The following is a 27,888-nucleotide window of genomic DNA, read 5'->3' on the forward strand; positions in this document are numbered from 1 at the left end:
GTCACAAAGAAAGAAAACTACAGGCCAGTATCACTGATGAACATAGATGCAAAAATCCTCAACAAAATACTAGCAAACAGAATCCAACAGCACATTAAAAGGATCATACACCATGATCAACTGGGGTTTATCCCAGGAACGCAAGGTTCTTCAATATACGCAAATCAATCAATGTGATACACCATATTAACAAATTGAAGGAGAAAAACCATATGATCATCTCAATAGATGCAGAGAAAGCTTTTGACAAAATTCAACACCCATTTATGATAAAAACCCTCCAGAAAGTAGTAGGCATAGAGGGAACTTTCCTCAACATAATAAAGGCCATATAGGACAAACGCATAGCCAACATCGTTCTCAATGGTGAAAAACTGAAACCATTTCCACTAAGATCAGGAACAAGACAAGGTTGCCCACTCTCACCACTATTATTCAGGACAGTTTTGGAAGTTTTAGCCACAGCCATCAGAAAAGAAAAAGAAATAAATGGAATCCAAATCGGAAAAGAAGTAGTAAAGCTGCCACTGTTTGCAGATGACATGATACTATACATAGAGAATCCTAAAGATGCTACCAGAAAACTACTAGAGCTAATCAATGAATTTGGTAAAGTAGCAGGATACAAAATTAATGCACAGAAATCTCTTGCATTCCTATACACTAATGATGAAAACTTTGTAAGTGAAATCAAGAAAACACTCCCATTTACCATTGTAACAAAAAGAATAAAATGTCTAGGAATAAACCTGCCTAAGGAGAAAAAAGACCTGTATGCAGAAACTATAAGACACTGATGAAAGAAATTAAAGATGATACAAACAGATGGAGAGATATACCTTGTTCTTGGATTGGAAGAATCAACATTGTGAAAATGACTCTACTACCCAAAGCAATCTACAGATTCAATGCAATCCCTATCAAACTACCACTGGCATTTTTCACAGAACTAGAACAAAAAATTTCACAATTTGTATGGAAATGCAAAAGACCCTGAATATCCAAAGCAATCTTGAGAAAGAAAAATGGAGCTGGAGGAATCAGGCTCCCTGACTTCAGACTATACTACAAAGCTACAGTAATAAAACCATATGGTATTGGCACAAAAACAGAAATATAGATCACTGGAACAGGATAAAAAACCCAGAGATAAACCCACACACAAATGGTCACCTTATCTTTGATAAAGGAGGCAAGAATATACAGTGTAGAAAAGAGAGCCTCTTCAATAAGTGGTGCTGGGAAAACTGGACAGCTACATGTAAAAGTATGAGATTAGATCACTCCCTAACACCATACACAAAAATAAGCTCAAAATGGATTAAAGACCTAAATGTAAGGCCAGACACCATCAAACTCTTAGAGGCAAACATAGGCAGAACACTCTATGACAGAAATCTCAGCAAGATCCTTTTTAACCCACCTCCTAGAGAAATGGAAAAAAAACCCCAAAATAAACAAATAGGACCTAATGAAACTTAAAAGCTTTTGCACAGCAAAGGAAACCATAAACAAGACTAAAAGAGAACCCTCAGAATGGGAGAAAATATTTGCAAATGAACCAACTGACAGAGGATCAATCTCCAAAATTTACAAGCAGCTCATGCAGCTTAATATCGAAAAAGCAAACAACCCAATCGAAAAATGGGCAGAAGACCTAAATAGACATTTCTCCAAAGAAGATACACAGATTGCCAAGAAACACATGAAAGAATGCTTAACAGCATTAATCATTAGAGAAATGCAAATCAAAGCTACAATGAGATATCATCTCACACCGGTCAGAATGGCCATCATCAAAAAATCTACAAACAATAAATGCTGGAGAGGGTGTGGAGAAAAGGGAACCCTCTTGCACTGTTGGTGGGAATGTAAATTGATACAGCCACTATGGAGAACAGTGTGGAGGTTCCTTAAAAGTCTAAAATTAGAACTACCATACGACCCAGCAATCCCACTACTGGGCATATACCCTGAGAAAACCATAATTCAAAAAGAGTCATGTACCAAGATGTTCATTGCAGCTCTATGTACAATAGCCAGGACATAGAAGCAACCTAAGTGTCCATCAACAGATGAATGGATACAGAAGATGTGGCACATATATACAATGGAATATTACTCAGCCATAAAAAGAAACGAAATTGAGTTATTTGTAGTGAAGTGGATGGACCTAGAGTGTGCCATACAGAGTGAAGTAAGTCAGAAAGAGAAAAACAAATACCGTATGCTAACACATATATATGGAATCTAAAAAAAAAAAAAGAGGTCATGAAGAAACTAGGGGCAGGACAGGAATAAAGACACAGACCTACTAGAGAATGGACTTGAGGATACGGGGATGGGGAAGGGTAAGTTGGGCCAAAGTGAGAGAGTGGCATGGACATACATACACTACCAAATGTAAAATAGATAGCTAGTGGGAAGCAGCCGCATAGTACAGGGAGATCAGCTCAGTGCTTTGTGAACACCTAGAGGGGTGGGATAGGGAGGGTGGGAGGGAGGGAGACGAAAGAGGGAAGAGATATGGGAACATATGTATATGTATAACTGATTCACTTTGTTATAAAGCAGAAACCAACACACCATTGTAAAGCAATTATACTCCAATAAAGATGTTAAAATAAAAATAATAGCCATTGCTCCAAAGGCAGCTCTTTAGTCTGTTTTATTTTTATTTTTAAAGAAATATTTTTGTCAAAAGTCCATTATATCCCAGAACAATGTTATAGGTAATACCCCAAATCTCAGGTCTTATCCCACCTCCTAGTTGTGGTGACAACCTGCTGAATGTGTCAAGCATGACTCCACAAGGAAATGATTTCAGTGCAGTGAAAGCTCTGGCCTGAGTTCTGATCCAGTCTCCACCACTTACACTGAACAAGTCACTTCAACTGTGAGTCACTTTCTACACATATGAAAGGGAGAAAGTGATACATTTCTACAATGGAGAATTTCAACCATAACACTAATGTTAAGTGTCAACTTGACTGGGCTAAGAGATGCCCAGAGAGCTCGTAAAACATGATTTCTTGATGTGTCTGGGAGCTTGTTTCTGGAGGAGATTAGCGTTTGAACCAATAGACTCAGCTGAGAGAGTGGCCCTCTCTTTACTCCCATCGTACGAGGGCATCATCCCATCCACCGAGGGCCCGGCTGGAACGAAAAGGCGAGGAAGGGCGAATTCAGTCTATTCCGGAGCTGGGCGCCCATCTTTTCCTGACTTCTGACTTCGGGGCTTCTGGTTCTCAGACCTTCGGTCTCAGGCTGGGATTTACACCATCGGCCCCCCTGGTTCTTAGGCCTTCAGACTCGGACTGAATTCCACCACCTCCGCTGTCCTCCGGCTTGCAGACAGCAGATGGTGGGACTTCTCAGACTCTGTAACCACGTGAGACAATTCCTATAATAAATCTCCTTTTATATATAATCTATATATGTCTTATTGGTTCTGTTTCTCTGGAGAACCCTGGCTGATACAGTCTCTCACAGAGTTCCTGTGAGGGCTAAAGAAAGCGTATATAACGTGGTAGCACAGTTCCCCGCACGTGATCAGTGGAAGGATTTGCGGGAGCAAGGTCACTGGCTGCAGGGCTGGGAAGAGCGAGCAGAAGATGAACACAGAATGAAAGGTCTGAGGTGGCCACTGAAGGATGGAGAGAGGGGGCCTCAAGGCTCACACACAAATCACCCAGAAGTGCTCGGGGCTCTGATGAAGTGTAGGATCCATAATTCAACAGTAGCATCAAGGCCACAGTAACATCTTTCAAATGTGAGGTGTAATCCAGCGAAGGAGAGTGGAGCAAATGTCTCCTTGGCTTCTCGAATTTGTTTTTTTGATTTTGCTTTTTAAAAAAAATCTATGGGGCTTCCCTGGTGGCGCAGTCGTTGAGAGTCTGCCTGCCGATGCAGGGGACACGGGTTCGCGCCCCGGTCCGGGGGGATCCCACATGCCGCGGAGCGGCTGAGCCCGTGAGCCATGGCCGCTGAGCCTGCGCGTCCGGAGCCTGTGCTCTGCAACGGGAGAGGCCACAACAGTAAGAGGCCCGCGTACCGCAAAAAAAAAAAACACAAAAAACTATGAAGCAGAGGTCACTTTCTGGGCAGCATAAAAGTACCTGCATCAGGCCCACGACCTAAAGTTGTACAAATTGTCTCCTGCTGCAAGGTGTTCCAGCCGAGGGAGAAATGGGGTAGAATCCAGTCGCCATCAGGTTTACTAAGTTTCTCCCATGCATCTGGTTTACTGGTAGTGATGACTTTGTCTACTTTTCAGGAGGCTGGTGGTGACCCTGGGCTTCATACAAGGAGTCCTCTTTACCAAGGTTTGGGGCAAATGTGGCTCCTCAAAGGCAGGCCATCCAGGCCCCGTGTCCAAGGGAGTGATGTGAACCTACCCTTAACTTACAGCTCCCCTCCCCAAGTTGTACTTTCCCGAAAAGGTTTTCCCCATCAGTGTCAGAGACAGAGAGAGAGAGAAGAGCTATATTTCAGTTTGTTTATCGCTCTAAAGCATCTGTTACTTTGCTATGTTTTGCAGAGAAACTTGGCATCTCATATTCATAAACTGGGCTGCTTTGGGTTTAATTGTGTAAATAACTCAAGCTATAAACTGGGATCTGTGGTGGTCTGGAAAGATTTTCGACAGAGAAGCAAGTGAACCTCCAGGGTTACTTTACTGAGAAAATAATCATGTGTTAACTGCACCCCTGTAATTGATGCAAATGTAGCTCTCGGTCTTGGGTGTGTGGGAGGCTGGAGCCCCACATGAGAGAACAGCTGACTTCTGATGACCTGACCCTGGGAGAGAGCCAGGCTGGGCCAGAGGTGGTCTATTGAAATCTCTGAGTCCCCTGCTTTTGGCAACCAGACGGTATTGACCCCAAGACTGTGGACCAGACCTTCCACTTGGTGTTGTACCCAAGACCTCATTTCTTCCAGATACACCATGGTTAGGTCAGTGCTGTTCTTCTAGGGAAGGGTCCCCACTGTATCCCTAGTAGAGGATCATCTCCGGTAAAAATCTAGAACAAAATGGAATCTCCAGGGACATACAATGAGGCCACTCTGGTAGGAAGTGACATTTGAGGGCAAGAGCCCCAAGTTCAAATGTTCTGTTCTTTCTGGGGTTTTCTTGGCTTCTCTCAATTCCCTCTTCAGAGCCTGTGGACTGGGTTGGCCTCTGGATTCTCCTGTATTTGAGGTTTAGGAAAACAAGGGTGGGAAGGCTTTCTTCCTCCAAGCTACCTCTCACAGATCCTTAAGTTAAAGAGGCAAAAATGGGGGAAGGGGGTTGGTACTGTGGTTGTGTGTTTTCATATAAGAGTGAAGAACACCACGGTCTAGGTCTGAAGATGTATCTGGCAAAAAGGAATAACAATCAATGTAGATGTCTAGATGGAATCAGATCCTGCCTAATTTTTCACAGGGGATAAAGCTGACAGTAGATATTTCCCCCCCCTCCATTTTACAGATGGAAAAACTGAGGTTAGGGAAGTTACCCAAGGTCATCCAGCTAGAAAGTGGTGGAGGTTTGAACTCAGCTCTGTCTGACCCAGCGCCTGCCCTGGAGGGTGAAACTGCAGGACGTGGCATCCAGGGAGGAGATACAAGATATGAAGCCCCTTCTATTACAGAGTCCTGGGCCAATGGGCCAGGGAGACTCCTGCCAACACTTGTATCCTCTCCGAGAAGCATCATGAATGAAGCTTCTTCATTTCCTTCTATCTTGGCAGGAGCTCCAATTTGGAGTCAGATTAACCTGGATTTGAAGCTCAGCTCAACCTTTTCCTAGTATGTTCTCAGGCAAGGAAACGTCTCTGTTCCTCAGGTTTGTTATCTATAGAATGGAGACAATAATAGTAATACTTCAGAGGATTGTTGTTGCAAGGATTAAATGAGATAATATGAGATAGATCACGTGAAGCCCTTAGAATGGTCCCTGACATGTAATAAGCACTTTGTAAGTGTTAGATGTCAGAATTAATTAATTACATGGTGATATTTGGGCCAAGCAAGGCTCAGCTTCTTTCCTGACCCTGTGTTTCTCCCTCTTCCTCTGTTTCTGTGACTTGCCTAGAAATGGAGCCCTTATCCCACCTGGGGCAGGTCCTACCTGTTCTGGTTTCAGGAGACAGGTCTGGAAACCACCCTCTGGCTTTTCTCAAAAGAGGGTGAGGCAGACCCAGAACCTCTCTGTGGCTGGCTGGTGGGGTGCCCCAACTTTTTCTGCAGGCTGGCCCAAAGTCAGGTTCAGGGGGTGGTGGGAACTTGTGGAATGCCTACTTTTGGTCTTGTGTTCAAGATGCATTCTCCAATCTAGCTTCATTTCCACCTACAACTATTTTTTAAATTTCGCTTAGAATCAGGAAGTGAAGAGGGGTGTGATTAATTGCTAACCTCAAACCTCAACAGAAGGGAAGTATACAGTTCAACTACCATCTAATATTTTATCCTTAAGCCAAAAAAAAGGAAAAACCCAGTTAAGTGGTTATTCCAGCCATTCTAGTGAGTTCTCAAGATAGCTCACTTCATTTTTTTTTTTTTTTGATTGTGCTAATGATGACACCTTGAACTTCCCCTCCATCATCCACAGCACAGGCAGGCCTCCCATCAACGGCTCTTCTGTGGAGCAGTTTGCAAACACTTCTATCTTAGAACTCTCTGGTCCTGGCAAAAGTGCTCCTTTTCCTTCAACTCTTGCCCATCGGACAAGGTTTTTTTGGTTTCCTCTGGCCTCTCCGATGTATCTGGCTCCCTCTTAAAGGGTATGAAAACCCCTCTGCATTGCTGGGCTGAGATCTGGGCAACACTTGCCTGACACAGGGAGCCTGGAGAGCATTCCCTGGGCTTCTTCTGTCACTTTCTCTCATCCCGTGACTCTCAGAGAAGGAAGCACAAATGGTCAACATATTTGGAAACTGGCGTCTGTTTGCAGTTTATAATGTTCTGCAAGTGCTATAAAGTGACCTGAATTTGCCCCAAATGGAGCATATGGTTGGCGGGATTGTTGCTACGTTCTGGGAATCTTAACGGAGCTGAGTTCACCTCCCTTACTGATCCCCAAGACTCTTCTTGGAAATCCCACATATGCTATTTTTTAAGTGAAATGAGAAATAAAGATTTTCATATGAAAGTTCTCAATTATAAAATTTTGGCGTGTGTTTTTAAACAACATCAACAGCCACTAAAAACATGATTAGGTCCAAATCAAATACGTTCCGTGACACTACAGCCTACTGGCTGCCAGTTTGCAAGCGGTGTGCCTTAGGCCACTGGCATGTTCTTGCTTTTACCGGATGTTTATTAAGGACCAAGTAAATGCCAAGAACTTGAGATGATGTGGGGAGAAGAGAAGCAAGCAAAGGACCCACAGTTCTTGCTATTGCAGGTCTTGCAAATAAGTAAATTAAGGCAAGAACCTGAGGTGTCACTTTCTGAGATGCTATGACGTGTCTTCTCCAGCTTCTCAAGGTCACTGGAACCTTCCTGTCCTCATTTTGGTGAGCAGTGAGGATTCTGCCATGGAAGTCAGCTGCCCCTATGTAAACCTTTGTTTCTACTCCTGTGGGCTTCCTGCAAGCTCTGCTTTCTTTCAGCTTGGTTTGATTTGATACTTTCCATTCTGACATGGCTGGACATGCATTCTGGTACCCTCTTTAGAACATGGAGGGGGCTGGTAACTGAGGGACACAGAGGAAAGGGGTAGAGATAGTGCAAGAGCCGTGCCTGAGAGCAGCCCTTAGAGCCTGCAGTGTTCATGGGGATCCCGCCGTATATCCCCTCCTGACAGCACTGATGTCTGTACTGCCCACCAAGAGGTAGGGCATCAGGGAAGGAAGGGAACCAGAACTGCACTGAGCACCTGTTGATGCCACGAAATAATCAGGAGCGCTCACGTTTGCCCCTCCCAACGGCCCTAAGGGAAACTCACGTTGCCCCTCCCAACATGTCCCCCAGGGACATGCTTTATTATTCCTACCTTGCAGATAAGTAAAGTGAATGTAGATGAGGTAAATTCTTTCCCAAGATCACAGAATTAGTAGATGGCAGAGCTAGGATTTGAACAGAGGTCTATCCCTTGGTTGCAAGTGCCAGAAACTCAGCTCAAACAGTAAGAGAATTTATTGCCGCACACACTTTGGAACCCCAGTGATTCATCTAGTCTCAGGGGCATCCAGATCTAGGGGCTCAAATGTGTCACTGGGGCTCTCTGTCTCCATCACTTGGCTCTGCTGTCCTTGGTATGCTGGCTTCATGTTGCAGACCGTTCCTTCCATGTGACTGGCAAAGATGCCCTTTGGCACAGCTTGAGGTCCCAGAGAAAGAGAGACTTATTTCTACCGGAGTCCATATATCCTATCTTAGGGAAGTTCTGACTGGCTCAGTTTGAGTCACATGCCATCCCTGAACAAATCACAATGGCCAAGGGATAGAGTTCCCTGATTGGCCAGCCTAGGTCACGTGCCCACCTCCGTGAACAGGGTGCAGTCTATATACTCCTCATCCAGGACCACATGGCACAAAGGAGGTTCCCCAAGGTGAAATCAAGGTCTAGTACCAGCCAAAGAGGGGAATGGATGCTGGGGGAGCAAAACCAATAGATGTTGTCTACACTTTCTGATATCAAAACTTTTCCCACACCTTTATTGGAAAGAAGACAAATCGAGATAGGATAGGAGACAGTAAATTTGAGCCTTTCTGCATTCATTTGATTACTCTTTCATATCTAGGTTGGCAGAATGTCCTTAAATAATTTTGGGCTCTATGCCGTCTGGAGCCTTGTGGGGCTAGGGTGTTCTTTGTTCTCTCTCACCCTGACCCACCCAGTCCACGGCTGGCAATCAGGGGCTCTCTCCCGGACCAACGCCCCCTGACTCCTGCCTGGGAACCTTGGCCATGGGAGATCCCCAGGCGTTTGTGGCAGAAGAAGAAAGTGGCTGCCTTACCCACTCTGGGAGCCCAGGGAAAGATTTCAGACTCACACATATTTGCAGAAAGGATTCGGCGGTGGAGTTGCTACCTCCAGATTAATTTACACTCCAGTGGCCCCCAGGGAGGCTGACAGACTGATGGATGGTGATGCCTGCCGGGTGTGCAACCACATTAATGCTGCCACGAGCTCAGATCATTAGCTCCAAGGTCCTCGCCACACCTTGGACACAGCTAATCTCATGTAAAATGGGGCCAGCTCCTAGGGCCATGTGCACTCAATGGCAGATCCCTGGGGTGGATACCCAGCTGGGCTACCAACACTGCAGAGGGTGCTCCAACCGCCCCTACCCCCCCACCTCCATCCATCATCTGCTTTCATCCTTCCAAGGACATGGTGCGGGACGCGTAGGACGCCTGTTAAGAACATCCTCTGCGCGCGGAGCTCAATTACCTGCCCGTGGGGAGCTCAGTAACAGTTCCGAGGATAGAACCCTCCAAGTCACAGTCCCACCCTGCAGGGGATTAAGCAGAGGAAGGCTCCTAAGTCTATGAGACGCTGAACCTCTTGGTGGATTCTGTTGGAATCCAAAGAAATAATCAGTCAAACTGGTTATTTGCTCAGAAAGCAGAATCTGAGTGTGTAGCCAGAGCCCAGGTACCCTGCATAGGTGGTCCTGGCACTGGCTGATGAAGGCTGGTGCTCCGCTCATGAGAACAGAGCACACAATGGCTGACCGAATTTTTCACATACTCCCCCCAAAGACTGTGGCAGGAATATATAGATAGGGCTTTGGGTAAATGCCAGGAGACCTTCTGCAACCTCCTCCTTCCTTCTGTGACTCCATCACCCACCACTTCCCCCCACCTCACTCCAGTCCAGCTTCACTGGCCATTTTGCAGTTGAACACGCCAGCCACACTGCCACCTCAGGGCCTTTGCACGTGCTGTTCTCTGCATGGAAAGCTCTTCCCTCGGACCCTACGCCTCCCTCACCTTTTTCAAGTCTGTACTCAATGCGCCTTCTGGAGGAAGACATCCCTGACCACCCTACTTAAAGTTGCAACACCCCTCCCCCAGCACTCCTTGCCCTCATGTCTTGATTTATTTTTCTCTGCCTCACTTACCACTTCCTAATATACTCTATAATCTACTTATTTCTGTTGTTTGGATCATGTTATGCCCCTGCTTAATATCTTTCAGCGGTTCTCCATGTCTTACGGGTCTCCCATAAGGGTGGGTGATTTGGTTGGTCCTGGGGCTCAGCATTTATTAACATTGAATCATAGACCAAAAAGTTTAACCTTTCCACTCTCTCCTGCTTAGTCAAGGACAAAGTCTCAGTCGGTGTTAGCGTGTCTCTAACATGTTATTCTCCATTTTTAACAAAGAGAGATCAGTTCTCACGCTCTGAGCTTTCAGCAGGCGACAGTGTCTAATCAGAATTGAAGAATATCATTTTGTGTTTGTTGTATTTACTTCTTTGACAAAAGATACCAGTTTTTCATTTACCAGTGATAAAAAGTTTACTTTCTAAATAATTTAAGTAGAAAGCCCAAGTACCTGATATGAAGAAAATCATGAAGGGGCTACACGAATGACACAAGTTTAAGAAATCGTTATGTATACAACAGATTCAAAATATCCTTCAGCGGTGCACTCAGCCTTTCATGACCTGGCACGTGGTGCAGTCTCTTAGATACTCTCCTCATGCACCTTGACTCTGGAAATACAGGAGGATTTACGATTCCCCTGGCATTTTTTGCAGTTTCACACATCTGTGCCCAGAATGGGCATCCCAGCATTACCTTCTGGGTGAAACCCTGCTCATGCATCAGAAGTCAGCGTCACCGTCACCACCTCTGAGAAGCCCCTTGCAATCTCTCTATGCAAGACAGAATTCATCCTTTGCTTCTCTCTGCTGCCTGTCTACCGTGTTTATACCTGTATTGTTGCACGAATTACACGGCACTTGTTTAGACAACGGTTCCTTGAGAGCAGAGACTGCCCTATGCCTCTTGTATCTACTGTGTGGAGTGGCTTGCACACATCAGATGCTCAATAACTGTTGAGTGAAACACAGTATCTCATGGACACTGCAGGACAATCTGATTGCCTGGAACTTTGGGGTCAGGGATGAGTCTAGAATGAAATCCAAACTGAACCTGGCCTGCACCGTCCTCAGGGTAAGTCAGGACCTTGGGGTTCCCTCAGATTCCTCTCCTCTGTCCGAGTGAGACTCTCCCAGCCCAGCACAAAAGGACATGCATCCTCCCCTGTACACCGAGTCACCTGGCCAACTGGGTATGTCAGAAGGACCTCCATTTCCCTGCCCACTTAGCACCATGTGGAAAGTCTTCAGCTAGAATAACACTCCTGGTCTCTCTCGCTACCCTGCAGTCACTCCTCACATTGCCCTGATTAGCTGGTGAGTTTGGAAGAAGTAACAAACCATGCTGTGGTCAGCAACCCTCCCAGAGCCCTGCCAGAAGCAGCTATCCCCCAAAAAGGCAGTGCCCACTCCTCTGGTCCATTGATGCTGAGGGACAGCACTGGGGGATGCCCAAAGTCCCAGCTCTGCTGTGACCAGGTGTGAGTCTAACTCAGCAGGGCCATCGGCAGGCTCTTTGGACCACATTCTCAGCCACCTTCATCAGTGACAGAGCTGACCGTTTTTTTTTTTTTTTTTTTTGCAGTATGCGGGCCTCTCACTGTTGTGGCCTCTCCTGTTGCGGAGCACAGGCTCCAGACGCGCAGGCTCAGCGGCCATGGCTCACGGGCCCAGCCGCTCCACGGCATGTGGGATCCTCCCGGACCGGGTTATGAACCCGCATCCCCTGCATCGGCAGGCAGACTCCCAACCACTGCGCCACCAGGGAAGCCCAGAGCTGACCATTTGATCGCCATTTGTCTGACTCTTGACAACTGGTCCTGAACTTGGCAAGGGAAGAGAGGAATGCAATCTCACGTGTTGCCCTCCTCTCCGCCCCGACTTTCAACAGGGTATAAAGTCTTGGAAGTCTATAGAGGCTAGAAGTCACAGGTTCAGGCAGAGGACCTGGGCTTGAGTTGTCAGGGAATCTATAGTCAAGACCCAACTGGGGGTGCTCTTGGAAGACTGCCCCACAGAGGCTGTATTTTACCCCCAACATACACCTACACTCATGCCAAGGCCCCAGGGTCCAAGTCCCTTCAGAGGGATCTGATTTGCGTGAGAACCCCACCACGGCAAGAGCCCACCCTTCTGGGTTCACTCATCCCCCTTTTCTGCTTTCATCCTCTGAGCCCACAATTCCAACCACTCCTCCCCGTCTTTGGCATCCAGGTGTAGCCAGTTAAGGGCACGGGCCCCAGGGTCAGACAGACAGGCTAGGGCTTGATCATCATCCTTTCCACTTACCCCTGGCTGGGCCAGTACAGTGATGGCATCTCCTGGGGTCTCAGTTTGCCCTTATTTAAATAGTGATAACAATAATACCACCTGCAGGGTACATGCTCAGTATGGTACCTGGCACACAGCAAATGCTCTGTCAATGTTGGCTGCCGTTATGATGGTCCCACTAGGGCATGTTTCTGCAGCCTTGGCCCCCGACACCCTTTCTTGTTCGTGTCTGGTATTGACCTTCCTACTTGAGCCACAGGTAAGAGTCCTGCCCACTGCATCCATCCAGCCCTAGGGGAGCCGCACAGGGGGATGTAGCCCATGTTGCCTCCCCACAGTGTACAAGGATCAGGCAGGTCCCAGATTGTCCAGATATAGGCAAAGTTCTGGGGTGTAAACCCTGCTGAGTATCTTCTGAGTGCCTGAGGGGCTCAGAACACTAGTCCCCTTTAGTTCTAGTGGCCTAAGGATGTAGGACCCAGGGATCTCAGGAGAACCAGGAGAGCTTTCATTAGTCCAGCTGCTTCAGCTTCCTGGGGCCTGTGGGTACAGCAGGTCTCAGTGCTCTTCCCGACTGTGACAGGTTCCAGCCCCAGCAGCTGCCTCTGCCAGTTCTCAGCAGTGACGTTCACAGTGAATAATGCCTTTTCCCAGACAGCATATGGCTTTGGTAGAGTTTGGTATTCAAAAGGCACAAACTCACGGTCGCATGGGCCCGCTGCCCAAGTGGCTCTGGCCAAGTCAGGCCACGCAGGGCAGCAGGGGTTGGGGGACTTGAATGAGTATCACCGTGAACCAGGCTTGAGGGGAGCAGAGTACCGGCCCCGCTGGAAGGCTGGCTGGTGTGTCCGCCAAGGAACAAATTCCCCGCAAGTCCAAGAATGTGGAAACTGGAAGTAAGGGAGGAATACTCCCTTTCTAGATTTTCCACTTGTTAGAAGTCAAGGGAGTAGTTTTCCAAGGAGGCTCACAGTCATGGTTTGCAAAAATGGTAACAACTCCCCTTCCTGTACGAACCCCCTTCGGTAGAGCCCTCCCACAATGACTTTAAACTTGGCCACGTGACTTCCTTTGGCCAATAGGATAGCAGCAAATGTGAAACATGCAGAAACGTGAAAATCGCTGTTGCATCGAGGCTTGCCCTCCTGCTGCTCCTGGAACCCCGTGGCCACCACTGAGAGCTCCCAGGCTCACCTGCTGGGGGATGGGAGACTGTGTGGAGGTGGGGCTCCCATAATCTCAGGCATCCTGGACCAAGACACTGTCTACCAGGCAGCCCGGCCACTAGCTGGCCACAGATGCATGAGGGAGTCCAGTCAAGTTCAGGTGAGCCTGGCCCAGACCAGAAGAACTGTTCAGGTGAGCCCAGGCCAAATTGCCAAACTGCAGAGTTGTTGAGCTTAATAAATGGCTGTTAAGTCACGACGTTTTGGAGTACTTTGTTATGCAACAAAAGCAAACGGAAACACATGGATTTTGTGTTGTCAGGGATCGCCAGAGTAGATACAGCTTAATCCAGCTAGACTCTGACATACCTGTTTAGAACATCCCAGGGTGGCAATTTATAGAGATTTAAAGAAAAAGGGAGTGATTATGAATTCAAAGTGACCTGTAGCAGAAAGAAAAAGCCATCTCCCAGTGCTTCCTCCCTTCCCAGTCTAGTTTATCTGTCCCCCAAAAGTTTTAGGCGGATGTAAGTTGAAATAAGGGAAAATGGTCCAAGAAACTTGCCGTTAAAGTAAGATAAGACTTAATGGACATTTAAATGCCTACCATGTGCCAGGCTTTGAACTTGGTGTTTTAAACATTCTCGGTTTCATTCGCCCCCGCTTAACCTACGAGATAGATTCTGCTTCCGCAGGTTCTGAAGCCCAGGCTCAGAAAAGAGGCGTTGTTTTCCCCGGTAGTGGAGGAGCCGGGGTTTGAAATCTGCTCTGCTAATTCAAACTTCAGGTGTTTTCATGTTACCACAGGATTCCTATTCCAGCGAACTCCTGTTGACCGCTACTTGTGTGCCAGGTCCTTTTCTGAGTGCTTTACATAAAGAATTTAATCCTCAACTCTAAACCAAGGGGGTAGGAACTGTTGTTACCATCACGGAACAGATGAGGAAACTGAGGCACGGACAGCTTAAGAAACGTGTGCATGGTCACACATCTGATGAGTGGTCGATTTGACACCAGACCTTCTGCCTCACGGGCTTATTTTAGCCAGATTTTTCCATATTCGTGGCTGAAAGCCTGGAAGTCATTATACAACCACCTCCTTCTCATTTTGCTGTTTAGAAACCAATATTAGGGCCCCAGGCAGGGAAGCAGATTGCCTGACAAGCCCATGTTTTGGATTCTCTGGGATGAAGTTTGGGAGAATCTTATATTCTGGGGTCCAGAACTGCCCCCTTCTCTGTCCTCAACGGAGCAGCCCACCACCTAGTGGACGGTGCTAGAGTTGCCAGTTTAGGTAACTGGTGAATGCAACGGGCTGGGTGGGGCTGGTGCGGCATCCTTGGCTACACACTTCATCGAAAGAGGAAATTATTTCTTTCCAGATGATTGCTAGCAAGCAGGCAGGAATATGGGTGCACTGTTGCCCAATTTTCCCATTTTTCAAGGCAAGCCAGAAATTTAATTTTTTCATGTGTTTTTATTTTTAAGTTGGCATACAATAAATTTTTTTTTTCTCAAAATACCACGTGAACCAAACAAAACTTCTTTAAGCCAAATATTGCCCAAGAGCAGCATTTGCTCTATTTGGCAGAGGAGATCAAACTCGGGGTAAGTGACAATAAAAGCCAGAATGAATTTAAGGGGGAATTTATCTCCTAGAAAATAAGTCTGGAATAATCATCTTTAGGGTCGATAAGAGAAGTGAAGGGTGGATTATTAAATAGTCTTTCACTTGGGTTTGTCTCCAGGGCTGCCATTTGACATCCTAATACTCAGCTGACAAATCCCAAGACTGTCCCATTTCTGTGTAGAGAGCAGATCTACAAGCCGAATTCTGAAATCTTCATCTCAGAGAGTCTGCTGTGCCACTGGCTCTTTGGGTATCTACAACAGTCTACAGATCTCGTTTCCATCAATGATAAACACACAGTCTGGAGAAGAATAGGCACCATCTGTAATCGTTCTACTGGCACCCAGCAAAATGTTTATATGCCTGGTCAGTTCCCACAGGCCTATTCCAGGATCGTTTGTACCTCCCAGGTGAGCCTACCCTGGCTCTGAAAATGAATCCTTTTCCCTGCCAACATCGGAGTCTGAGCCACACAGGTTTCTAGCCCATGAGGTATGGCTGATAGCGGCTGCTCTCAAGGTAGGAGAATTGCTGGCTTCCTTGGGAGACTTTGCCTCTAAATCCCAGGCCCCTGTGGGTGGAAGGATATTGGACCAGGTGCATTCATTCATCAAATGTTTATTGAGCATCTACTATGTGTGAGGCACTGTTCCAGAGTCCAAAGGTAGACTGAACGAAAGAGACAACAACCCCTGCCTTCATGGAGATTGTGTTGTGGGAGATGGACGATAAACAAGATGAATAAGCAAAATAGATAGCATATTAGAGAACATAAGTGCTAAGGAGAAGAAAACAAAGCAGGGACGGGGATGATGAAAAGTAAGGGGATTAAAGGTTTACAAAGAGTGTCTGGAGAAGGCTTTACTCAGAAGAGGTGTTTGGGCAGAATTTTATAGCAAGTAAGGGAGGGGGCACGAGGCTCTTGGAGGAGAAAGCATTCCAGGTGGTACAAACACAGGTGCACGATCCCTGAGGTGACACTGTGCCTGGTGTATGCTAGGGACAGTGAGGAAGCCGTGCTGCTGGAACAGAATAGCAGGAGAGGAGGTCAGAGGGACAAAGCAGAAAAGGCTGGGGTGTGGGACATGGGAGGTCATAGAAGGACTTCGATGTTTATTCTGAATGAAATGAGAAGCAGAGGAGTAATCTAATCCATCTATGTTTTAGCAGATCCCACAGGCTGCAGTGCTGGAGGCGGACAGAAGAAAGCAAAGGGCAGAAGCAAGAATCAGTTAGGAGGCTATTGACAGTCATTCCCAAAAGAGATGATGCTGGCTTGGCGAGAGAGGGTAAGAAGTGGGCAGACTGGTCAAATCCCCAAATTCTTGATTATTACTGCCACCACAAGCTTATTGGGCATTGCTGGTGGGCTTCGCTGGGGCCCACGGGTCCCCTGAAATTGTCTGCAAAATGCTGTTTTGTGTATTGTATATATATGGGAGGGTCAGTACATGACAGTACATCCCAGGGATTATAAACTGCCCTGTGCAGTCACATGGCCTGAGCTCAAATTCCACGTGAGCACCTTACTCTCTCTGTAACCCTACACAAACTTTTAAACCTTAGTATACTCACCTGTAAACTCAAGGATATTAATAACTGTGCCTACCTCATGTGTTTTAAGAATTGAAGACTATATTTGTAAAACACTTCATAGTAAATATTCAATATACGTTAGCTATTTTTATCCCATTTTTTCAAAGTGTCAGTAACCCAAATAAGGTTGAGACTCTAAGGCTTTGCCTTCACCCTGAGCTGGACCACATCGGGTATAAAAGGGCTTCTTTTGTTCCCCTGACTTAAATTTTAAAAAGGTTGAAGATCTTGAGGTTTTCGCTTAGGCCCTGCTCTGTAATCTTGAATCAGGAAACCGGGTCTTGGTTAGGCTGAGTAGACTGCAGAGCTAGAAAATGGCAGGGCGGAACCCCCAGCTGTCTGATGCTAACCCATGTCTTTACAATACCATGCTGCTTCCCGAATGTGATGGAAGACTTTCTCCTCAAAGATTTGTCCAGCAAGGCTGACGAGGGAGGTCTCTAACAGAAGGCAAAGTCAGAATCAGCCCTGCCTCGGAGGGCTAGTTTTACAGAGAACCCCCTCGCCAGCTTCACTGGGCTTCCCTCTGCTCTTCCAACAACATACATCGCAGCGGCAGGTCTCGCTGTTGAATACCTGTCAGGAAAATGCTAATTTCATTGTAGGTCCCACCGCTGTTCAGATGATCACAAACAGGTCCATCAGAAGTCCTCAGGGGACAGCATTTATAAGCGATTCCCCCTGTAGACTGTACCAGTGGAGCCTCCTAAAACTGCTGCTTCATTAATGGGCCATCTTCATATTTGTTAATGTCTAATTACTGACACTAATGGACTCATGTATTTTAAAAATGAAATGATGGGTTTTATTCAATTAGGAAAAGCACCAGATAAACTGCTGAATAAATCTAGCAAGGGACACAAAGGACTGCTAGCTAAACAGGCACCCCCAGCTCAGGAGACCTCAGGATGCTGCAGCAGCAAAATTAACTCCAAAAAGAAACAAATCAATGCCGGGATTATAAAATGGAGCACAGCTGTGGATGAATTCATCTTTAGATTAACAACAGTCCTGGGGACGGCCCACCCTCAGAAATGGATCTGAAACTTAACCGCTGCTGACTTTCAAATATTTCCTGACTTTGCATTCTCTGGCTGATTTACATGGAAATAACATATCGGATAAGTAAAAAGGAAAAAAAAAGATCCTGCGTAATCCCACCATATACAAATAAACATTATTAACAGTGTGTTGTATATTCTTCAGACTTTTTATGTTTCTATTTATATGATTTTGTGCGTGTATTTTCAAAAGCTAAACAGAATCACACTAAATGAACGTGATGTTCTGTAACTTTCTAAAACTTGTTAATATACAATGGATAATATTCCATGTTAATAGTTTACACTATGGACTTCATCGCTTTAAACAGTTGTATAGTATTCCATACCAATCTCTTATATTGGATATTTGTTTGTTTGCATTTTAAAATATTCAAACGAAACTATATTAAACATCCTTGAAGCTAAATATACATCTACTCTTTATTTTCTTGAACTTGTTTTCTGAAAAGCAGAGTGTCTGAATGTGACTGAGTCTAAGGCTTTCCAACAAACAGTCAAATTTCCTTCCAGAACAGTTATACCAATTGACATTCATAATAGCACTACAAGAGGGTATTTTCACATTTTCCAATTTCATAAGTGAAAAAATGCTGCCATTATTTTACTTCATTTTTTTCATGACTACGGAGTTGAGCGCTTTTCTTTCATTTGTAGATTGTCCATTTGAATTTCTGCTTCACACATTTGCTTTTTCACACTCATTGCCCCATTTGTTATTAGGGTGTCTGTCTCTTTCTTATTTATATGTTATAAATCTTTACAAGTTAAGGATAGTTAATGCTTGACTGTCTGTGTTGCATATACCATTATCCATTTTTAACTTCTGCTTCACCTTTATAATTTTTTTGGTGTAAAAATGCTTTCACAATTTTATGTAGTCCGATTTCTTAGTCTTTTCCTATATGTTTTCTGTCTTGGTGTCATGCTTAGAAAATTTTGACCACTCCATAGCTATAAAGTGGTTTTATTTTTAACAAGCATGTTGAGACATTTTGATATATGTGAGGGAAGAATTATTTTCCAAATGGCTACCCAGTTGTCCCAATACCATTTCTTAAATAAGTCTTTCCCACTGATTCAAGTGCCACATTATCATATAACAAACTCAAATATTTTATGAATTTTCTATTCTACTCCACTGAACTTTCTTATAGAAGTACTATACTTTTAATTATTATAGACTTACATTATGTTTTAATATAATCATATTCTCCAAATTCAAAATCGTCTCCAGTGTTCTCGCTGATCTCCAGATGAACCTTAAAAGTCAAGATTTTTCTTTTCATTGGTGTTTCCATTTAAGTGAATGAAAGGAATAGATTAATTTGAGGAGAGTTGACATCCAGGTACATGCCATGCCCTCCACTCATTCAGGTCTTTGTTTACATTATCTAGTAAATTTTTATAGTTCATACACATTCTTTCTAGGCATTTATTTAAGTATTTAGCATTTTATTTCTGTCATAAACAGCCCTCCTCCCTGTATATTGTGTGTAACAATACACAATATTCTTAACTGATTAGTGTGTGTGTGTGTGTGTGTGTGTGTGTGTGTAGGTATTATTCCCTCTGCCAAGCTCTGCTAAACTCTTTTATTAGTTCCTAAACTGTCAGTTGATTCTCTGGTTTTGTGGGCAGACAATATCATCATCTGCTAATCAAGAAAAAGGGTGACTTCTTTTCGGAATCTGTGTCTAGTTTCACCTTTTTCTTGTCTTGTTGCATTGGCTATACCTTCCAGAACAATACTAAATAACTGCAGCCATAATGGTGTTGTTCTGGGCTTTAAATGCCACTTAAACATAACGTAGGAAGCTAGTCAGATAAATAAAAAGACTATCCACTAGTCCTAATTTAGTATTTTGTTTTCAGAAATGACCGCTGACTTTTGGCAATGCCTAATTTAAAAGCCATCCAACTGATTGTGAATTTTTCCTTCCTTTTACCCACTATATGCTTTACTCATATTATTAAGCACCCTAATAACAAGCCATTCCTAGCATTCTTGGAAGAAATTCTACTTGGCTACAGTAAATACCCCCTCACCAATTCTCTAGATATATATTTCTTTGTGTTAATTTAACTGAATATTATTTGCTCCTTTATCATTAGGTTTTCTGCATTAGTGTTCAGAATTTGGTATCAGGGAAATACAGTTGCTTGCTGGTAAAATAAACAGGGAAGTATGTTTTTTTAATGTCTGGAATAGCATAAATTATCAAGCTCCTTGAAGATTTGATTGAATTCATACATGGACTAGCATACATGGTCTAGCAGCTTTTGGGGGGACATTATTTTCAAATACGTTCATGGTTGTTACTATGTTTTCAGTTTTTCTACATCTTCTTGAGTCAATTTCTTTCCCATAGAAAACCATCTGCTTAAATGAGATTTTCCCTTTTAATAAGTGAAATACATATATTTTTAAATCTGCTGTTTTTTCTTTCTAATATTGTGCATTCAAGTTTTCTTCCCGCCCCCCCTCCTTGATTTACCTATCCAGAGATCTAGTTTGCATTTTTAAAAAAGCAGCACTTGGGTTTATTTATCAATTAAAGTGTCTTGAGGGCCATGCTCCTAGCAGAAGTTGTAAATGTGTGATTTGTAGGTATTCAGTCATATGTATCCAGGGCTGTCTGCTCAGTCTACATCTCCCTTTCTGCAAGCGACCCCTTCACTCGCAGGAGTGGCCCCTGCATTCTGTTTGTACTGAGTAACCTGACCTCCTAATCTGGACCAGAGCAGCTGTAGACACTTGGCTCAAGCTACAGCAGTCAAGCAATCTTGTGAACTTGGAACTGAGAATCAGATACACTAGTTAATATTTGCCATTTGCTCAAATAGGTAATTACTGCCTTGGCTCCTGGCTACAGTTCTTCATGAGGTCCTGCCATATTTCCTAGACTTGGTTCCATGAAATATCCCTGTAACTTTATAATAAACCCCCCTTTTCTGCTTTACCTAATTTGAATAAATTTCTGCTATTTTCAACCAGATGATACTTGATTCAGACGGTCGCTGAGGGTCAGACATCCATCACAACACCTCCTCCAGAAACAGAGAAACTGCATGTTGGTGTGGCCTTGACTGAAGGGACAGTGTGGATCAGATGACTTTCAGTCTCTCTATATTCTTACTTTTTAAGTTTATATGTTACCTTGAGACTTCAATTTCTACCCAACTTACCAAAGGAACGTTTGTCCAATACATTTGCAGTTACTGTGGTGCTGAGAGTTTATCTAAGCTACTCCATGGCACTGCTGCCTTGGCATCCTTTCTGTTTGGTCAAGTGGGCTGTGGAGGCATTAAGCTGACACTAGTCCCCGCATGTCAGCACATGCCCTAGGAACAGCCCCCAGAGTCACAAGCAAATGTAACTTCCTGATATGACTTTTCCAGCAGCCCCACACTCCTCCCAAGGTCTTCCCCTTGTGTGCCCCTTAGATAAGACCCCCACGGAGCTTTCCAAAACCCTGCTCTTTCTGGTTCAAATTGACCAATCTGGCCTTAGCCCGGGAACCCCAAAGCACTCCACACACAGACCCTAATAAAGGCATATTTCCCAGGTTCTATCTCTCTTTCGGCCTGCCCCCTGCCTTGACTTCCCTGTGTGGCCCTGTGAGATATGCCATGTACTTGCGAGATATGCCATGTACTTGCGAGATATGCCATGTACTTGCGAGATATGCCATGTACTTCCTCCAGGACGGGTGAGTAATTAACTCTCTACTTCAGTTTCTCTTGTGGTCTTTTGTTAAACCTCCTCACCATCCAACACCCTGTTGTTCCACTTAGCAAATGTTAATTTAACAAAGTCTTAAAACCTGGTCACATGAGCGCCATGATTAGGGACTTTCAGATGGAGTGAGGAACCCTGCCAAACTCAACAGAGGAAGGAACGGTGGAGTGCTGTCATGGGTGCTGGGAGCTACAGAGGATGAGAGGAAAGGGTGGTGGGTATTTGCCACTGAGCATCTTGGATGGCCTGGAGAACTATGGATTGTACTAAAATAGCCAGAATCTTTGCCTCACTGATGGGACTTTCGGCACTCCCCTGTGTGTAAGCCTTGTGAGTAAAGGACACTTGCTGGATCAGAGGTGTTGTAGCAGGAGTTGATGGTCTTAAGGACGTGGGTCCTTCAGAAGGGCCCTGGCCTGGAAGGTCGGAAAATTTTGAGTGCTTCTCAGAGGAGGAGGGCCATTGAGTCAGGGGACCTGTGTGTGGAATGACACCAGTGAGTGAGATGGCTGTTTTCATAAGCACCATGAGAATAAGAACAACTTTATGGCCCTAAGGTGGAGACAAACTAGCAATCGCATCTACTGATGTAACATCCCAGAAGGCAGGATTCAGGAGGCACATCATTCTCAAACACATACCGTGAATCTGCTCATTGGGGGGCACTAGTGGGGTTACCAGGAATCCCAGAAGAACTTATATAAGGTCCTGGGCAATTTGTAGTGCTTCACTTGCAGCACAGCACAACTGGGAAGACTTTGTGTAGTTGGTGGAATAATGGCCCCAGAGATACAAGGGCCTAACCCCTGGCACCTGTAAATGTGACCTCATTTAGAAAAGCAGTCTTTGCAAATGCGATCAAGTTAAGGACCTTAAGTTGGGGAGATTTTCGTGAATTATCGGGGTGGGCCCTAAATTAAATCGCAGGTATTCTTTGTAAGAGGGAAGCAGAGGAAGATCTGACATGCACAGAGGAGCAAGTGGTGTGAAGACAGATCAGAGAGAGACTTAAAGATTGGAGTGATGTGGCCACTAGCCAAGGAATGCTGGCAGCCACCAGAAGCTGGAAGAGGCCAGGACCAGATCCTCCCCCAGAGCTTCTAGAAGGAGCACGGTCCTGCCAGCACCTTGATTTTGGCCCTGATTTTTGGACCCTGGCCTCCACTATGTGAGAGACTAAACTCTCATTGTTTTAAGTCAAGGACTTTGTGGTAATTTGTTACGGCAGCCTTAAGAAACTAATATACTGTACTTGTGGCTTCCCTGAGAGCACCCATGGCCAGTGTGTCTATTCACAGAATGTCCACGAGAGAGGACATTCACAAGAATGTTCTAGGTCAGGAGGCAGAGAGCCACTCGTGAGTGCCAAGCAGAGCTCCGGTGTCAAGCTGGCAAGATCCCAGGGCAGAAAAAACCATTTGCAGGAGCTGGTGGACCCATGACTGTTAAGAGGTTGGAAGGAGTCTTTGAGTTGCAAACAGAAACCAAAACAAAAAGGGTTTGAATGGAGAGAGAATTTTTGCCACAAAATGGAAGCATGCAGACCCCACTGGATCCGGGGGTTCAGAGGATGTCCCCAGAGCTCGGCCTCTCTCTGCCTCTCCCAGTCCCAACGCCCTCACTGCTTTATCCACATGCCAGGGGGCAGGCATCCTATCAGCCCGGTAACTTCAGTAGAAAAATGAAGTTGCCCTGATGACTCTGGCAGGAAAGTCCTGCCGCAGACCCTATGGTTCAGCTCGTACCGTGAACCAATCCCCACAGCCAAGGGGGCTGGGCATTCAAGGAGGTGTGAGACTTGGAAGTGGACGTAGGGGCAGAGATGCAAACAGTGCACCTGTGGTTGACAAAGCTGAATGGCAGTGCAGAGGTCTTGGGATTCCAGTGGTGGGCATGGGTGGTTAATACATTGCAGAAGGCTCGACAACACACCTTCATCTTGAGGAACAAAGGGCCTTCTGCTCCAAGTGAGTTGTTACCCGTCAAGTTCAAGTTGATGGCAGTGGGAAGCTTGTGCCAGGGAATTCTCAGGATATGCTGGCCTTGGCGGGTATGTTGCATTTTTTATTGGGCTACCCACACACGCTATTACTTTTGCCCCACTGCATCTTTAAAGGCATCCCAGGACACCAAAATCACCACTATCTGCTTTCTCTGCTCTTCCTACCAGGCTGATGGGGAAAGTAATAAAACCTATAAATGGGGATGCTGTAAGTTCAAAAGCAAGCACTGTCATTTTCGCCAGGGCCATTTAAAAAATTGTACTCAAGTATTTCCTCAGCATCCACTATTTTCCAAGCTGTGCCGGTGCTGAGGACATTAGCATTGAACAAAACAAACCTGTTTCCTGCTCTCATGGGCTGCCTCCTTCATCCCCGTAGGGGATGTTCCAAACCTTTACTCTTTTCCTCTCGGCTGTCAACCTTGCTCAGCTCCTTTGGAAAGATGAAAGCCAGCAGGCATAGCTTGCTACCCACCCTGAGCCTGGGAACATCAGAGACACGTGAGATGACTGGTTCCCCAGCCAGCTTCCTGAGAACGGACTCTGATCCACGCCGGGGGCCAGTAGAAGCCACAGAAGGTGTCTCAGCAATCTGAGTCCGAAAGATCCAACGGTCTAGGGTAGGTAAGCTCACATGCTGCCAGAGCCAGGCAGGGAACAGAGACGTGTGAGATGGGAAGGGTGTAAGACAAGCGATGCTAAACAGCTGGGATTGCAAGAATAACAGGTGCCTGGTTAGTTTGCCTTTAAAACACTGTGGGAGGCCAATGAAACCACTTCAGCCAATCCACAGGCTGCATCTCGCTCCACATTCCACCAGTTTGCAACTGGTACGGCTGACTCTCTTCAAAGAAACTGAGGAGAATCCTGCCTCACAAATGAGACACGCAGCCACACCAGTTGCCTTTAGATCCTAAAACAAGAATGCCTAGTAGGCCTTTTGGTGCATTCACTCACGTATTCATTCGACAAGTGTTTATTGAGCATTTATTAAGTGCAGGATGCTGTGCTAGGCATTGGTAAATGAACCCCCCCAATCCCCACCATCCCACAGAGCTCACATTCCCAAGGTGGGCTGGAGAGACAAGCAGTGGACATTAAACAAGTGAAATACGTCATGAAGAAAATACACAGGATGGGAGAGAGTACTTTAGACAAGAAAGGTCTCTGCAGTGGATATACTGGGCTCACGTTTGAAGGATGGGAGGCAGCCAGGGCTGGGGAGCAGAGTGCTCTCTCTAGGAATCAAGTGCAAAGGCCCTGAGGCAGGAAAGTAGCTCAGTGGGTTCAGGAAACGGAGAGGACCCCTGTGACTCTAGTGAGGGCGGTGAGCCAGGGGCCACAGAGGTCGGCAATAGCCGAGATCTTGGAGGCCGTGGTAGGAGGTTTGTATTTTATTTTAAGTTCCATTGACCCATGACTCCCAGAAGGAGGCCCCCCCTCCACACCTCCGGACTAAAAATTAATTCATATTCAGATAATGGTACAGGTGCCTGCCTAAGAAAGAGGACAAGGCTGGTCTGAGGATCTCATCTCCTCCAGCTCCCCTGTGACATTCCAGGGCACAACCCCATGTCCAGGCCCCTCTGAAATAAGAACCACCTTCCCAGCAGGTACAGGGTGTCGACACGCTCTGTACCAGAAGCCAACTGGGTTCGGCTCAGTGCAGATCAGCTGAGGCAGCCGCTCCCAGGCCACAAGCAGAGACAAGGGTGAGGAGAAGGGTGCCTGCAAGCCTCATGTCCCTGATGGACCCCCAGAGTGGGCGGGAGTTCTGGGGGACAGAAAAGCAACGTACACATCCAAAGGCCATGACAAAATTACGGCTGTTTCATCCGTTCCTTCCACAAATATTTATTGGGGGCCTACAATGTGCCAGGAATAGTTCTCGGTGATGGGGATTGCAGCAGTGAACAAAATGATGATAGTTCCTGCCTAGAGGGGCAGAGAGACTCCCCAAAAGTAAATTATATAAAGCGATACTTGCTATGAAGAAAAGGCACAGAAGTAGGATGGGGAGTTCTGGAGTGTATGGGGGATGCTGTAATTTTAAATAACGTTTAGGGTGAGTCTCACTCACACTGAAGCAGAGACTTGAGCGAAACGGGAGCGAGTCACGTAGCTACCGGGGAAGAGAAGTCCAGTGCAAAGAGCAAGTGTGAAGGCCTTGAGGCAGGTGTGCTCGATGTTTAAGGACGAGCCCTGTGGCTGGCCGTCAGGATGCAGAGGAGGCTGGATGGAGCTGGGGCACACACATCAGTCAGAACTCTCCCAGTCTGCAGCCACCTGCAGGCTCACTCTCCACCTGCCCAATCCTACCTCTCCATGGAGTCTTTTTTTTTTTTTTTTTTTTTTTTGCGGTACGCAGGCCTCTCACTGTTGTGGCCTCTCCCGTTGCGGAGCACAGGCTCCGGAAGCGCAGGCTCAGCGGCCATGGCTCACGGGCTTAGTTGCTCCAAGGCATGTGGGATCCTCCCGGACCGGGGCACGAACCCGTGTCCCCTGCATCAGCAGGCGGACTCTCAACCACTGCGCCACCAGGGAAGCCCTCCATGGATTCTTAATTCAACCAACCCCCTCCCCCAAGAAACCTTCTGACCAGTTGAAAGGGAGTCTCCCTCCTCAGAAATAAGGCATTTGTTTCCTGCCACCTCATTGGGGACTGCTCAGTTACTGCCAGAGATTAATGTTTATAGGTTTAATTCAGCTATAAATCACAGGTTACAGATTGCTGGAATTTTCTATCAAGACTGCCAGTGGGAATTTTGAAGGGAGGTACAGACTTCCTCTAAGTTGGGCTAAGAAGCCAACTCTGACAGGAGAGGACCACTCTGGCCCAACAAGGAAGTCTTTGAGACAGGAGGGTAGGCACAGCTCAGAAGGGCTCTCAGGAGACCTGACAGTTGGAATACCGACCATGAGACTGAGTAGCAAATTACTGACTCAATTACATTTTCAGCAAAGAATCACAGAATAGGTACTGAATTCAGTTATCCAGCCTTCTTCAAATTGTGAGTTCCCACTATCTTTCCCCAAATATCCCCTTTGTGCCAAGAATTATTAGAGGCCGTTTGCATTGTTTGCAAACACGAACAAGAATGTGTACCGTGAGCGCGGCAGAATACTTCGTGCTGTTCTCGAGTGTGGAGGCGTGGGTCTTTCCTGAGTGTGGGTAACATTTGACTGGGATCATTGGGTGGGGAGGCAAGATCAAAAAACAAGGACAGAGTGGTTTTATCATATTTCTGGTCAGCAAGATTTGGTGTTTCCTTTATTATATATATAATATGTATATATTATATTATATAGCACTTTGCAATATATCCAATGAATTCATGTACATCATCACAGAGACACCCAGCAAGGGAGGCATTTCCCTCATTTTGCAATGCAGAAACAGGTTCAAAGAGGGGAAGGGACTTGTCTAAGGTCATACGGTACAAAGCAGGGACTTGAACCCAGGCTGTCTGACTGTATCTTTAAAGCTCTTACCACTCTAGCCTCCTTACTCAATTGACTACCTCCCCAGAATAGCTCACTCCCCCTCAATCAGAAGAAATTGATTCTAAAATAGGTCTTCCTAGAATTATATTTGTAATAATATAGTAATCTACTTATGCTATACTTCATAATTTGAGAACATAGAGGATTCTGTTGTCTCAGCGGGTGAGTTTTCTGGTTTAAAAACAAGTACCATCCACACCACAAATGCATGTGCTTACACATCCTCCTTGACAGCCCATGTGCTGCTCAAGAGGGCCTCAGCACATGTTCTTCTTTTACCTTTTGTGTCTATCACTGCACCCGGCACGCTGTAGATGTCAGGAAAGGTTTGTAAAATGAATGAATGAACAACAACGGAAAAAGCTATCCTACTTAAGAATCCCTCACATCTCTCCTTCAGCTCCCCTCCGATGCACTGAGTGGCTTATTAATTATGGATGGAAATGGAAGCTCTGAAACAGAAGCTGATGTGGGTATAAGCACACCCTGTGTTTGCATAATCATAAGTAGATTATTAAAAATGGATAAGGCAGCCATAATTGAGCTCCAGCCCACCAGAAATCTTAGAGGAAGCAGATGGAGCATTTGGGCATTTTCTGTGCTTTAATCTAAACCAGCAGAAAAAAAAAAATTGATTAGAAGATTGTCTTTCACATTCCATTATTGATTTCCAGGCTCTCATTAGCAAATGGGTCACTGTAAGAGCTTTCCCCAGCGCAGAGTCAGAGACATGGGGATTTTATTTAGAGGGAGTTAAACTTTTCTCTGTTTGTCAGGCTGTTTTGAGAGTTTGGGCTTCTGGCCAAAGTTGTAAGTGAATTTTTCCCCAAACACACTTTCCTTTCGTTTTGAAGTGGGGCTGGAAAGGAAATGA

General features: G+C 45.6%; 1 protein-coding gene across 1 annotated transcript in view; it reads right to left on the minus strand.

Moving 5' to 3' along the window:
- Window positions 1-27,888, minus strand: part of HS3ST2 (heparan sulfate-glucosamine 3-sulfotransferase 2) — a gene marked incomplete at its 5' end in the record, with an annotated part of 92,773 nt that overhangs the window by 27,147 nt on the left and 37,738 nt on the right. The window lies entirely within an intron of this gene.

Source organism: Leucopleurus acutus (genome assembly GCF_964270905.1).
Source record: "Leucopleurus acutus genome assembly, chromosome: 16".
NCBI classification, from domain to species: domain Eukaryota; kingdom Metazoa; phylum Chordata; class Mammalia; order Artiodactyla; family Delphinidae; genus Leucopleurus; species Leucopleurus acutus.